Genomic DNA, 14,928 nt, shown 5'->3' on the forward strand with positions numbered 1-14,928 from the left:
AAGGTTTTGAAGAATTAGGAGGAAGGACCTCACTTTACCGTATTTCCCTCCTGTGTGGTCACTAGGAAAACGCGACTCTCTGCACGTCTGTGCCATTTTTGCTTTGCAGACTTTAGAGAGAACCAAGTCTTCATGACAAACATTGTTTTACTTTGCACCTTCCTTCTTTACCAAAGGTGGGTCAATGGAGGCTTTATATTTCAGCTTTGAGAAACAGTATCCAAGACTCTTGACCCCAAGAGGCCCAGAATTCTCTTACAAGAAATTTAAATATTTTGTGTTCCCTGTTGCAATAAACAGGTGCCTAGGAAAGGCCCCGAATCAAATGTCTGTAAACACCCTTGGCTTCTGGGACTGCCTGCTCCCTTAAAGGGCTTTGGGATTCGAGTTTTAGAGCAAGAGGCCAGCTGCCTCCCACGTGATCTGTACTTTGCTGAAGCCACTTCAAAGGAATCTCTCCCCGCAGAATGAGGAGAGGTACAGGGGGACAGTGCTTTAATACAGGGCTCCAAGCTATGGCTCTGTAGGGCCTGTGGGTGCTAGGGGTCCTTCAATGAGTGCCATCTCCTGGAGGCCGGTCGCACTCCTGAGGACCAGTCCCAGGCAGAAGGGCATCTGCAGAAGAGCCCCGAGCGCCGATCCGTGCCTCGCCGGTGGGGGGCGCCCTCCCGTGGGAACAGTCGGGCCGGGCGGAGCGGGAGAGGCGGAGCAGGGCGGGACGCGGACCCTCCGCCCCCTGGGCGCCGCCCCTCGCTCTGCCAAACTTTGGGTTCCCAGCGGGTCTAAGCGGCCACTGGAGAGGAGGCGCGCCGCCGCCCGCCCGCCCGCCCGCCGCGTCGTCGGCCGCTGCTAGCGCTCGGCCCCCGGTCGCCTGTCGCGCTCGGCCCCGAGGGCATGCGGCAGCAGCAGCGGTCCCGGTTCTCGGGCTCGGCGGCGCGGGCGAGCGTGAGCGGTGAGTGGGGCGCGGAGCTCGGGGAGGGTTCCCGGAGCTGCAGCCGGCCGGGCTGCGTGGGGAGGTCGGGGCGCATCTCTGCCGGGCCCAGCCCGCGGCTTTTTTGGGTTGCCTGGCGTCTAGCCCGGACCCCAAACCTAGTACCTTGGACAGACCTCTTTGGGCGACGTGGAGCGCATCTTGCCCTTTCCGCCTTTCTTTTTTCCCCGTTAGGAGTAAAAAGCCGTCGGGACGTAGAATCCGCGCTGCGTCGGTCCCTGCTGTGAGCTGGTGGGCTGGGCGCAGAGGAGCGGAGAGCCGGGCGCAGGTTCCGCTGCCTTTGCACAGGTGCTTCTTTTCCGAACTCGATCTTGCAGCCGTCGATGGTGAACTGAGGTTCTCCAGTAGAGCCCACAGATACAACATTTTCCAGCCATCAACTCCTCCCGGGGCGGCGGTGTGTTAGTTAGGGAACAGTTTGAACCATGCGAGGCATCCAAAGATTTGGGAAATGGTTATTATGAATTCACTAGTAACTCTGTCAGGGGCAGTGCTTTGAGAGTAAGTGAAGGTCCTGACGGTCCCCCTCACCACCTGCAGACAAAAGTGCTTTGTTCTGTAGCAGTGTTACTTTATTGCTTTCCTTCAACAAGTTACAACTACCTAAAATTGCTTAGAAATTTCTCAAGCAAATACTTTGAGGAGTGACTGTGCTATTGGAAACAGTTTAGTTTTATTAAGGGAATCATTAAAACTGCCCCCAAAATATGTGGGCCATTTTTACACGGCATTTTCCACGAAATGTTACTTGTTACTGTCACCGCGGTGCGTTTCACCCCCCTCACTTCTTTGCTGCCCTGGGTATTACTTGGCTTTGGGATATTATTTTAGAAGTTAAGAGCTTCTTTCAGCTTCTCACTACTTTTGTAAGTCAGAGAATAAAGTAAATGCCAGTCACAGGTGATCCCTCTTCACCAGTCAGTTATTATTTCATGCACTGCACAGCATATCATCAATGCATGACCTTTTGTATTGCTAAGGAGAGTTACTGGGTTTTCCAGTGAGCTACTTAATCAGGGGTTGCTAACCTTGCTTCCGATAAGGAATTTCATCCAATTTTGTGTGTTCTGATCCAGTGAATAGAATTTTCCTTTTTTTGAACAGAAGTGATACAGTTAGAAACACACCACTTCTGCTCTCTTAACACCATGCTTGTCCAAAGTGAGCTATTCTAAAATACACCAGCAAGCAGCCCCTGCCAGTGAGGTTTCTATACTTGAGATAAGCTTCTGGAGGTGTCTCTTGTACCATGCTACTGTATATATCCTGTAGTGATATCCAGTCATCTGGACATAACATATTCATTGTTATGTCAATATAAGTACCAAGTGCGTGCATGTGTGGTATGCATGCTCAGGCATATCCGACTCTTTGCAGCTCCATTGACTGTTGCCTGCCAGGTTCCTCTGTTCATCCATGGGATTCTCCAGGCAAGAATACTGGAGTCGGTTGCCATTCCCTTTTCCAGGGGTTCCTCCCAACCCAGGGATCGAACCCATGTCTCTTACGTCTCCTGCATTGGCAGATGGGTTCTTTACCACCAGCGCTACCTGGTAAGTCCATATAAGTACCAAGTACCTAGAAAAACAGATTATTTGAACACATTTTTCAGGTTTTCTATTTTTGTAGCTTTAACTGTAAGTAACACATTTCTTTTCTAAATCTTACAGATGCATAAATAGTAGTTACCAGTCTCTTTATATTATTAGGTCAGGTCTAGTTAAATATCTAGGTTTCCCTGGTGGCTCAGTGATAGAGTCTGTCTGCCAACACAGGAGACTTGGGTTTGATCCCTGCATCAGGAAGAATCCCTGGAGAAGGAAATGGCAACCCACTGGGAAATCCTATGGACAGAGGAGCCTGGTGGGCTACAGTCCATGGGGTCACAAAGAGTTGAATAGGACTTAGTGACTAAAGAACAATTTACATATCTGGATGATTTACAAGGTGTTTAATTGAGCAGATCTACGTATGTTTTCTACAAATGAAGACTAAAATGAAAACATTTCAAAATGGGATAATTTTCCATTTATGTTCATCAGAACCTATTTGAAAATCTACATGCTAATCCACTCTCATTTTTCCAAAACACATAGACACAGAGGAACCCCTGCACACACAGCACCATAGCCAGTTAGCAATCAAGGCACACACCCTCAAAATGGTGCACTCATGCCCGAGGCTGGCTGCCTCTCTGCCAGGTTTTTCATCTTGGAGCAAAAGTCCACCATAATCTAAGCCTAGCGTCTGATTTCTTTGGGCTGTGGCTGGGGGAATCATTGTAACTCGAATGGGAATTGCTATAACTCAAATTACCCATTAGCCATTCTCTGTGGAGTATACATTAGTTCAAAATGCTTTCTGGACTGTGATTATACCCAACAGAGTGGTTAAGTCTGATTGCAAGGTTCTAAATGGCAGAGCCCAGGCCCAGGGCATTATTACTGTGGTGTAAAGAGAAGAGCTGGGCTTTGCAGTCAGACCAGCCTTTGTTCCAGGCCAGGCTTTGCGACTATGAATACTTCGCTTCACCTCTCTAATTTCCTTGTCTGTAAAAATGAAGATTATATCCACCTCCCAAGATGAAAAGAGAAAGCACTTAGTGGGGTCTCGATGTATAGGAAGTACTCCTTAAATGTTGGCTGCCCCCTTTCCTTCCTGCTGCTAAGTCGCTTCAGTCGCGTCCAACTCTGCGCGACCCCATAGACGGCAGCCCACCAGGCTCTGCCATCCCTGGGATTTTCCAGGCAAGAACACTAAAGTATTGACATTTCTATAAATATGCTGCTAATGTACATTGTACTGATTAGAGTGCAAAGAGAGATTCCCAAGTCCTGGGTGACTTAGAGATGTTCTTCTCACTTCTCTTACTCATTTTCCTGCTTCCTCGCCATGGCCCTTTTACTCTCTGTCCATTGTTTCTCCTGAAGGTACTGAGCTGCCCCCTCTCTGACCTTTGTCCCTCATCCTGGATTCTTTGTGTATGTGGAGGAATCCCCTGGAACTTAGTCCTGCCGTGGCTGGGAAAGGTGGAGGTGAGGGGTGCAGAGCTGAGTGAAAGCCCCAAGAGTTTGTGCCCTTACAGTGCTGGGTTAGAGAGGCAGTTTGGTGTACAGGGATCTGGGTTCTAATCCCAGCCACACTTGAGTGAACTCTTGTGACCTTGAATAAATCGTGTATCATCTTTGAATCAGTTTTCTCATTTGCACAATGGGGATAATAATTCCTTTTCTAGCTACCTGCATTGGTTGTGTTGGGTCCCATTAAATCAGGTATGCAGAAGAGCTTTGTGCCCGGCCAGGGTCACATAACGGAGAAGGCAATGGCAACACACTCCAGTACTCTTGCCTGGAAAATCCCATGGACGGAGGAGCCTGGAAGGCTGCAGTCCCTGGGGTCGCTGAGGGTCGGACACAACTGAGTGACTTCACTTTAACGCACTGGAGAAGGAATGGCAGCCCACTCCAGTGTTCTTGCCTGGAGAATCCTAGGGACGGGAGAGCCTGGTGGGCTGCCGTCTATGGGGTCGCACAGGGTCTGACACGACTGAAGTGACTTCGCAATAGCAGGGTCATATAAATGTTGGAATTAAAGAGGCAGGGCCTCCAGATATGGGGCAGACAGGCTGTAGGGGTGGGAGGATCTCCACATGGGTGTTGGACGTGCTGAGTGAACTTGCTGCCTCCTCAAGGAAGAAATCCTGCCAAAGGCTGCGAGATTGCTCCGTGGGAAATATGAGAGGAAGAGAAACTTCAGGACCAAGATTACCTAACATTGTATGATCGAAGGTGCAGGGCAAAGGTCCAAAGAAGTTTTCATTCCATCTTAGAATTACCTGTGCTGTCTGCTCATCTCAGTTCTTAGTAGACAGAAACATAGAGTTAACTAACCAGCCAGTGAGTCAGAGCAGAGCGGTACTGGCGATCATCAGACATTAAATTGGGGTGCCCCATCCTGTCCCTGGGCTTCCCAGGTAGCACCGGCGGTGAAGGACCAGCCGGCCAATGAAGGAGACAGAAGAGATGTGGGTTGATCCCTGGGTCAGGAAGATTGTCTGGAGGAGGGCACGGCAACCCATTCCAGTGTTCTCACCTGAAGAATCCCATGGGCCCAGGAACCTGGTGGGCTACAGTCCCTGGGGTCGCAAAGAGTTGGACAGTACTGAAGCAACTTAGCAGGCATGCACAAGCCGTCCCTACTGGCCTATGCCTACTTGGTAACTTGAGTCTTCAAGGCTTACTCTGCAAAGCACTAAAGTGACTCAAGGCTTTCCCCCTCCTACCCCAAACAATTAAGCCTATTATTTAATTCAGTCTGAAAGGTGTGTGTTGCTCTCTGTCTGACTTGCCTGGTGAGCCAGGAGAACAGAGCCCAGTGAAAGGAACATCTCACTTCCTGGGTTCTACCCCCTCTTCCCTCTCCAGGCTGATGTCTTCATCCTTATTGCTCTTCATCTCGTGGCCTGGCCTCTGTGGCCCTGACCCCTAGCCTCTTGTCCCATCTGCCTACTGCCTTGAACTCCTCACTTGCCTGTTCCCCTCCCTGCTCCCGTGGACCTTGCCTCCCATCCTCAGATGTGAATTATTCATACAGCCAAGTCTGGGCCAGACTGAGTGTCACTCTGAAAAACAGCCTGCCCCACCCCTTCCTAACGATGTTAGTCAGCCCCTGAAATTACTCATCAGCTCTCCTGTGTCTTTATTGTTCCCTGGATGTTTGGCTGGAGGACCTACTAGCCCTGGTTGATTCAGCCTTGTGCAGCCTGATATGGTATCATCAGGGTGGCTTGGCAGGTGGCAGGGATGGGTTGGAGGGCATTTTATCTCCTCCATAAGTGCCACTAGTTTGCCCAAAGGCTCTCCAAACAAATATGCAATCTGAATAAAAGCAGTGTGCTTGCTTTGTAAATGCACCTTTAAGGCAAGTCCCCTGGTCTCCCCTTTCAGTCATGCTGCCTCCAGACCCCTCTTTTTCAGAAAGGCTTGAGCTGTCCCCAGATGGACTCAGAGCATGTAAATCAAAGGTGGGCAGTAGAGTCCATCACAGATGTTCACTTCCCAACTGCTGCTAAGTTGCTTCAGTCGTGTCCATCTCTGTGCGACCCCAGAGATGGCAGCCCACCAGGCTCCCCCGTCCCTGGGATTCTCCAGGCAAGAACACTGGAGTGGGTTGCCATTTCCTTCTCCAATGCATGAAAGTGAAAAGTGAAAGGGAAGTCGCTCAGTCGTGTCCGACTCTTAGGAACCCCATGGACTGCAGCCTACCAGGCTCCTCCATCCATGGGATTTTCCAGGCAAGAGTACTGGAGTGGGGTGCCATTGCCTTCTCCATCACTTCCCAAAGGGAGCTAGAATCCAATGTTAAGGGTCAGAGCCCTTGAGAGTAACTAGTTATTGAAGATCAAAGCAAGGCATTGGATATAGAACATCCCTGAATAATTTGCCTCGTGCCCTGGTTGATTTCTAATAGGTGAATCCTTTGAATAGGAGCCCTTTCCCTGAACTAAACTGTCACATGGGTCTGGCAAGGAGAAAATAAGTATAATCTTTTTCTATATCCCCATGGCATTAGGTGGAAAAGGCAATGACACCCCACTCCAGTATTCTTGCCTGGAAAATCCCATGGACGGAGGAGCCTCGTGGGCTGCCGTCTGTGGGGTCACACAGAGTCGGACACGAGTGAAGCAACTTAGCAGCAGCAGCAGCATGGCATTAGGATTAGTCAGCGTTCTCCAAAGAATGGAACCAATGGGATAGCTATTTATCAGAGGGTGTTTGTTTTAAGAATTGACTTAGGGTCATGGAGGATGAGAAGTCACACAGTCTTGCCATCTGCAAACTAAAGAACCGGCAAAGCAGGTAGTGTAATTCAGTCTGAGTCTGAAGGCCTGGGAATAGAAGCTCTGATGTCTGAGGACAGGAGGAGATGTTATCCCAGCTCAGACAACAGGGAATATTGGCTCTTCTGCCTCCTTTTTGCTCTATTCAGTCTCTCAGCATACTGGATGATACTCAGCCACTTTGCTTGAGGATCATCTTCTTTACTCAGTCTACAGATCCAAATGCTAATCTCTTCTAGAACCACCCTCATGGCACACTTACTTACCAGCTACCTGGGCATCCCTTAACCCAGCCAAGTTGCACATAACAATAATCCTTGCACCACCAAACCATGAAGTTGTCATGGTTACAACAGTACCATCCAATCCACAAAGCCCGCCCATATTTCATCAAGAGTCCCCCAGATGTCTCCTTTTTTCCTGCCTGATTTGGGATTCATGTTAAATTTGTCATGTTGTTTTCTAGAATAGTTCCTCAGACTTTCCCTTTCCTAAAGCCCTTGCAGTTATACAGGTCTTGCATACAGTAGATGACTCTCAGCCTGGGTCTGGCAGGCATTTCTTCCCAACCAGACTTGAGCATATGTTCTTGGCAGGATGCTCTGCTCTTCTCAGCACATCACATCAGAAGGTACACAATATCAGCCTATTCACCACTGGAATTTTGGCCCTAATCACCTGATTATGTTGGTATCTGCCACATCTCCCCACCTTCAATTCACCGTTTTTCCCTTTGAAACATATTGGTGTTTGTGGAGAGGCGTTCTGAGATTATTCTAATAGCCTGTTCCTCATTAAACCTCTACCTAAAGCCTTATTGGGATTCCCTGATAGCTCAGTTGGTAAGAATCCTCCTGCAATGCAGGAGACCCCAGTTTGATCCCTGGGTTGGGAAGATCCACTGGAGAAGGGATAGGCTACCCACTCCAGTATTCTTGGGCTTCACTTATGGCTCAGCTTGTAAGGAATCTACCTGCAATGCGGGAGACCTGGGTTCAATCCCTGGATTGGGAAGATCCCCTGGAGAAGGGAAAGACTAGCCACTCCAGTATTCTGGCTTGGAGAATTCCATGGACTGTAAAGTCATGGGGTTGACGAACAGTCAGACATGACTTTTTATTCTTCCCTGCTGACTTCTGCCAGAATCAGCTACCTCTCTGAAGGTTGCCAAATGGTGATTATTTAGTTCCATTACTCCTTTCACATTTGTTAGTTGGCATTCAATTATAAGGAAGAACTTGCTTTCTCCTTCATGCATTTATTCATTATATTAGGACGTATTCGTGGATTCCTTTTGAATACAATATGTTGAGATCTTGTACTATCATTACTTATTTTGATGCTCAAATTGTTCTCAGTTTGACCAGTTGAGAGTCCCTCTGAACTGGCTCCTTTGTCCTTTTGGCATCTTTATCATTCACTGAGCATTTTAAAGTTTTCTGTCATCACGAGATATCTCAGGCTTATCTTGTACTTTCCCTGACCTGGTTAGTCATCCCTTTTGGTAGAGAATGGTATTTAGAAATCAAGATATGGAAGGTTGGTGTGCCATTGTTACTGGGTATTGTTGCTTTAGATCTCTCAGAGGACAAAACTAGGAAATATATGTATATATACATATACATTTATAAATTGTCTACATAAGGCCATATATTATAAAATCATGAGTTCATACTAAGACCTCCAATTCCAATCCAACACCCAAGGATCTTTCTAGTCTTACCTGTTTATATATTTCTATACATCATCTCTGACAGTTAGAAACTTGACTCCCATTGCCTTCAGTATTTTTACTTATTTGTTCAAAGTAGCTCATCTCTCAGCCACAAAGGCCATCCTGCTTCCTCTGTGTCCACTTCTCTTCCCACTGCTGCCTGTCTTTGACTGCCAGGCCTGTTAGCTCAGGCATGTGTGCAGCTTTATTATCAGCCTCCAATCCCTCCAGCTCCCTATGGTTCCCCAACTATAGCCCTTTCTTCCTTGCAACTCCCCAGATTCCCTTTCATCATAACTGCATTCTCAGCCACCTGCTGGCCCCTCAGTTCTGGAGAGGGAAGAAAAGAGAAGGCAGAGGAAGAGAGAAGATGGGAATGATAGAAAGCAAAAAGAGAAATAGTATATACATTTTAAAAAGTTTCCATGGGTTGATACTAGGTCAACAGTAGCCTTTCTTAGTTAAGTTCTAGTCTAACTTCGGTAGTCAGATAATTGATGTCTGTGGCCTAGTTCAGCTGGTAAACTCTGTTGAGTTGATGGGGAAGGTAAAATTCGTTAGGAGAAACTATTTCTTAAATTATATCATTCAACATGTTAGAAGTAAACTGGGTTGCTTGCTCTTCTGAGTTCTCTCTGAAGGAGGCAAACTAATTAATCGCTATTTTCTATCTGTACTTAGAGTTTTAGCCATTTTCATTTGATAATGGATTTTCCCCATAAATGCTTGTCAAAAATTCTAAGCAGAGATACATTTACAAATTTTATTGACATTTACCACAATCATATTATATTACTTCTAGAATCACTAAATGTTTGCAAAAGGCATTAATGTCATTATGAAAAACAATCTGCATATTTTATTTCTCATGGGGTTAGAGGATTAACTACTGAAAAAAAAGAGGCTGCAGTGGTCAGTGTGGTGGAAAGAGCCCTGGGCTCGAAGGATGAGAGCTGGTCCGAGTGAATCAGTGTCTCCTGGTTTTACTTTTCTCCTCTGTGAGAGGGAGAAAGCTATACTGCCCATCTCACCATGGGCTCAATGGGAAAAGAGACATGAACTCACCTCGAAAACTGCTCATTGGTTTTTTAATGAATATATTTTGATGGGTTACTCCAAGATCCAAAGTGGTAGAGGAAGTGTAGTAAAATTATTAGAAGATTAAACATCAGGTTTAATTTCATTGGGTGAAGATTAAACACCCAGCTGGCTAAACTCCATTTATACTTTTTCTCTGGGGCTGCATGTTTCCAACTGGTAGTGAGAAACACCAGTTAGTGACCCTGGACAGGGTGGTAGAGGGGAGACGTCTTGAGGTTGTAACGCCAGTGACCCAGCCAGCCTGAGTGAGGGATTTCCTCCTTTGATCGTCCCTCCCTGGTAGTCTCTCTTGGGATCCCCGCCCCCACCTGTTGGGAACAGACTTGCCTGTTGCTTTACTGGACTTGTCTGACGCCTCTGGACCTGGAAGTGGGCTGAGAACTTTACACTGGCTGTTTCATTCACTTTGTCCCAATAACCCAATAACCTGACAAGTTAGTCTTGTCTCAGTTTCATAACAGAGAAAATTGAGGCTCAAAGAGGATAAGTAACTGTCCTCGTGTGTACATGCTCAGTCGTGTCCAACTCTCTGTGACCCTGTGGAATGCAGCCCTCCAGGCTCCTCTGTCCATGGGATTTCCCAGGCAAGAATACTGGGGTGGGTTGCCATTCCTTCTGCAGGGGATCTTCCTGACCCAGGGATGGAAACCCAGGTCTAGTGCCACCTGGGAAGCCCAACTGTCCCTCAGGCCCCACTGACAATAACAATACAGCCTCTGTGTCAGAGACTACTCTGAATGCCTCATTAAATCTCACAGTAGTCTTAGGGAGAGGGTACTGTTGTTACCCCCATTTTATAGATGACAAAATTAGGGCACAGAGAGGTTAAACCTGGTAAGCAAGGCTTTGGGTTTACCTGTTGGCTCAGTGGTAAAGAATCTGCCCACCAGTGCAGGAGACACAGGTTGGATCCCTGGGTCAGAAAGATCCCCTGGAAGAAATGGCAACCCACAGCAGTATTGCTGCCTGGAAAATCCCATGGACAGAGGAGCCTGTCAGGCTACAGTCCATGGGGTCACAAAGGGTCTGATACAGCTGAGTGACTAAACAACAACAACAAAAGCAAGGCTTTACACTCAGGCCAGTTATCACCAGAGGCCATATTCTTTTTGGTCTTTTGATATCCAGTTTCCCCAACACCATTTGTTGAAGAGACTGTCTTTTCTCCGTTGCATATTCTTGACACCCTTGCCAAAGCTCAGTTGATCATATACACATGAATTTATTCCTGGGCTGTCTATTCTGTTCCATTTGTCTATGTGTATCAGTCACTCAGTTGTGTCCGACTTTGTGACCCCATGGACTGTAGCATTCCAGGGTCCTCTGTGCATGGAATTCTCCAGGCAAGAATACTGCAGTAGATAGCCATTGCTTTCTCTAGGGGATCTTCCTGACCCAGGGATCAAACCCAGGTCTCCCACATTGCAGGCAAATTTTTTACCATCTGAGCCAACAGTGAAGCCTCCATTTGTCTATTCAGTTCAGTCGCTCAGTCATGTCCGACTCTTTGCAACCCCACGAACTGCAGCATGCCAGGCCTCCCTGTCCATCACCAACTCCTGGAGTTCACTCAAACTCACGTCCATCGAGTCAGTGATGCCATCCAGCCATCTCATCCTCTGTCGTCCCCTTCTCCTCCTGCCCCCAATCCCTCCCAGCATCAGAGTCTTTTCCAATGCATCAACTCTTTTCATGAGGTGGCCAAAGTACTGGAGTTTCAGCTTTAGCATCAGTCCTTCCAAAGAACACCCAGGGCTGATCTCTTTTAGAATGGACTGGTTGGATCTCCTTGCAGTCCAAGGGACTCTCAAGAGTCTTCTCCAACACCACAGTTCAAAAGCATCAATTCTTCGGCGCTCAGCTTTCTTCACAGTCCAACTCTCACATCCATACATGACCACTGGAAAAACCATAGCCTTGACTAGATGGACCTTTGTTGGCAAAGTAATATGTCTGTCTTTATGTCATACTTTTTCTGATCACTGTAACTTAATATTGGTTTGAAGTATGTTTTGAAACCAGGAAATATGAGGCCTCCAGATTTGTTCTTTCTCAAGATTGTATTGGCTATTTGGAATCCTTTGTGTTTTCACATGAATTGTAAGATTGTTTTTACTATTTCTGTAAAAAAAAAAAGTGCCATTGAGATTTTGATAGCAATTGCTCTGAATTTGTTGTATAGGCATCTTAACAATCAATTCATTTAAGTTCAGTTCAGTTGTTCAGTTGTGTCCAATTCTTTCTGATCCTGTGGACCTTAGCACACCACGCCTCCCTGTCCATCACCAACTCCTGGAGTTTACTCAAACTCATGTCCATTGAGTCGGTGATGCCATCCAACCATCTCATCCTCTGTCGTCCCCTTCTCCTCCTGCCTTCAATCTTTCCCAGCATCAGTCTTTTCCAATGAGTCGGCTCTTCACATCAGGTGGCCAAAGTATTGGAGCTTCAGCTTCAGCATCAGTCCTTCCAATGAATATTCAGGACTGATTTCCTTTAGGATGGACTGTTTGAATCTCCTTTCAGTCCAAGGAACTCTTTTTTTTTTTTTTTTAATTTTATTTTATTTTTAAACTTTACATAACTGTATTAGTTTTGCCAAATATCAAAATGAATCCGCCACAGGTATACATAAGAGTCTTCTCCAACACCACAGTTCAAAAGCATCAATTCTTCGGAGGTCAGGTTTCTTTATAGTCCAACTCTCACATCCATACATGACTGCTGGAAAAACCATAGTTTTGACTAGATGGACTTTTGTTGGCAAAGTAATGTCTCTGTTTTTTAATATGCATCTAGGTTGGTCATAGCTTTTCTTCCAAGGAGCAAGCGTCTTTTAATTTCATGGCTGTAGTCACCATCTACAGTGATTTTGGAGCCCAAGAAAATAAAATCTCTCACTGTTTCCATCTTTTTCCCATCTATTTGCCATGAAATGATGGGACCAGATGCCATGATCTTAGTTTTCTGAATGTTGAGTTTTAAGCCAGCTTTTTCACTCTCTTCTTTCCCTTTCGTCAAGAGACTCTTTAGTTCTTCACTTTGTGCCGTAATATCTTAACAATATTAGGTTCTAATCCATGAGCACAGCATGTCTTTCCATTTACTTATGTCTTCTTCAGTTTCTTTCACCATTGTTTTATGGTTTTGAATATACAAATATTTTGCTTCCTTGGTTTTATTAATTCTTAAGTATTTTATTCATTATAGTGCTATTGTGAATCAGATTGTTTTCTTAATTTCCTTTTCAGTTTGTTTATTGTTGGTGTTTAGAAATGCAACTGATTTTTGTATGTTGATTTTGTGTCCTACAACTTTACTCAATTCGTCCATTAGTTCTAACAGGTTTTTTTTTTTTTAACGTATGTGGGATCTTTAGGGTTTTCTACATACGAGATCATGTCATCTGCAGACATAAGTTTACGCCTTCCTTTCTGATGTGAATACCTTTTATGTCGTCATCTTGTCTGATTCTGGCAAGAACTGAGATACTGTATTGAACAGAAGGGGCCAGAGTGAGTATCCTTGCCTTGTCCCTCCTGATCTTACAGGAAGAACTTTCATTTTTCACTGTTGAGTATGATGTTCATTGTCAGGGCCTTGCTCTTTAACCACTCTGCTCACCTGCTTTACTAGTAGTACTTGAACCCAAAACCCGTGTTCTTCCACCACACCATGTCGCCTCTCCTCTGCTTCCTCACCCTCTTCTACCCACGCCTTCCTGCTTCCCTGCTTTGTTTCAAGCAGCAGAAGAGGGAAGTGGCAGTGCCCTAGGCCTCATCACGGCAGTGCTGGGCCCATACTTTCAGGCAGGTGAAGAGTCTTTCCTGGACTGTAGGTAGTGTCGTGTAGGTATAGGATGCTTTTGGTATTCGCCCTTGTTAAATTGAAGTGTTAGAGCATGAACAGTGATTCCAGAATGCCAGTTGCATATTCCATGGAATTTGGGGGAAATTTTGAGTTAACTGACTTTCTTGGGAAGTAATATCTACCATTTATTGAGTACACCCTATGTGCTAAGGATCTTGCTAGGTGCTTTATAAACATTGCTTTCATTATCCTTTCAACAATCTATATAGTTGTTGTAGTTATTGTGCTGTAGTTACCTTTAGAGAGGAAGGAAAAGGCTCTGGCCAGATCAGTGATGTGCCAGGTTAGAGGTGTTGCTGATAGTGAAGAGCCTACATCTGACCCAGGGCCAGCTGTCGCCAAAGCTCGTGCTGCTTTCTCCCTGCTCCCCAGCCTCCTGTGTATCACAGCCTGCCATACTTTCCTTGAAAGGATTTAGATGACCAGAACTCCACAGGTCTGGCCTTCCCCTCTCTAAACCCTGTTTTAAATACTCATGGTAAATGTCCATTTCATTGCTTATTCTGACTGACAAACATTCATTATACAATAGAGGGATAGAAGCAAGCAGACCACAACAAAATAAAACTCCCATTCTGAAAAGTGGAAGACACCTAGGAGCCATAGGTGTGTAAAAATGATGAACCACTGCCGGGCAGGAATTATTAAGGTTTCCCTGCCTCAATCCCTGCTTCTACTCTCTGGGAGAGTCTTCCTACTGGCCTTGACTTTGACTCTGTTGCCTGGGAAGTTCTTCCTTGTCCATTACCCTCTATAGCCATATCTGAAATGGATGTTGGAAAGTGTGAGCTCCATGCCACGCTGTAGCTTCCATGGCAGTATGGTTCCTTAAAAAGTTTACAGTCTTCTGATCTGTTTGCTTCTGGTCAATTCCATACACCAGTTACCATATCCAAGTTCTATTTTGGACCAAGTTCTTTAGCATTCCTTATTTCCAAGCTTCTGTCTGGGCCCATCTCTCTCTTCCTCTCCTTAGTGGTCTCTACTCTGACTTCCTCTAAAACACAGACTTGGGCAGGAGGGTGCACGCTTACTCTGATCTTTCCTATCACCCTGACTTCTTTGTTCCAACGCCATGTTTTACTGAGCGGCCTTTGAGAAAGGCTATGAGCAACGATACTATTTTCTAGTCTTTGCAGTTGTAGAAGCAGTTAACTTTTCTGATCCTCCAAGGCCTCCAGCTTCTAGGTACTGCCCATTTTTCTCCACTTTTTGCTTACAAATGATCCTTGCCTGAGCTCATCTCTTTCTGGGAATGCCTGTCTAAGAGCTAGGGCTTCCCAGGTGACTCAGGGGTGAAGAATCTGCCTGCCAATGCAGGAGACACAGGAGATGCTGGTTTGATCCCTGGGTCAGGAAGATCCCCTGGAGAAGGGCATGTCAATCCACTCCAGTATTCTTGCCAGGATAATC

General features: G+C 46.1%; 1 protein-coding gene across 3 annotated transcripts in view; it reads left to right on the forward strand.

Moving 5' to 3' along the window:
- Positions 1-786: 786 nt before the first annotated feature.
- Positions 787-14,928, forward strand: part of LPAR3 (lysophosphatidic acid receptor 3) — an 83,751-nt gene continuing 69,609 nt past the window's right edge. For all 3 annotated transcript variants that reach the window (XM_055585324.1, XM_055585325.1, XM_055585326.1), the window contains exon 1: positions 787-952. The gene's annotated coding sequence lies outside the window, so the exon portion shown is untranslated. The remainder of the gene's footprint in view (positions 953-14,928) is intronic.

Source organism: Bubalus kerabau, chromosome 6, assembly GCF_029407905.1.
Source record: "Bubalus kerabau isolate K-KA32 ecotype Philippines breed swamp buffalo chromosome 6, PCC_UOA_SB_1v2, whole genome shotgun sequence".
In the NCBI taxonomy this organism is placed as follows: domain Eukaryota; kingdom Metazoa; phylum Chordata; class Mammalia; order Artiodactyla; family Bovidae; genus Bubalus; species Bubalus kerabau.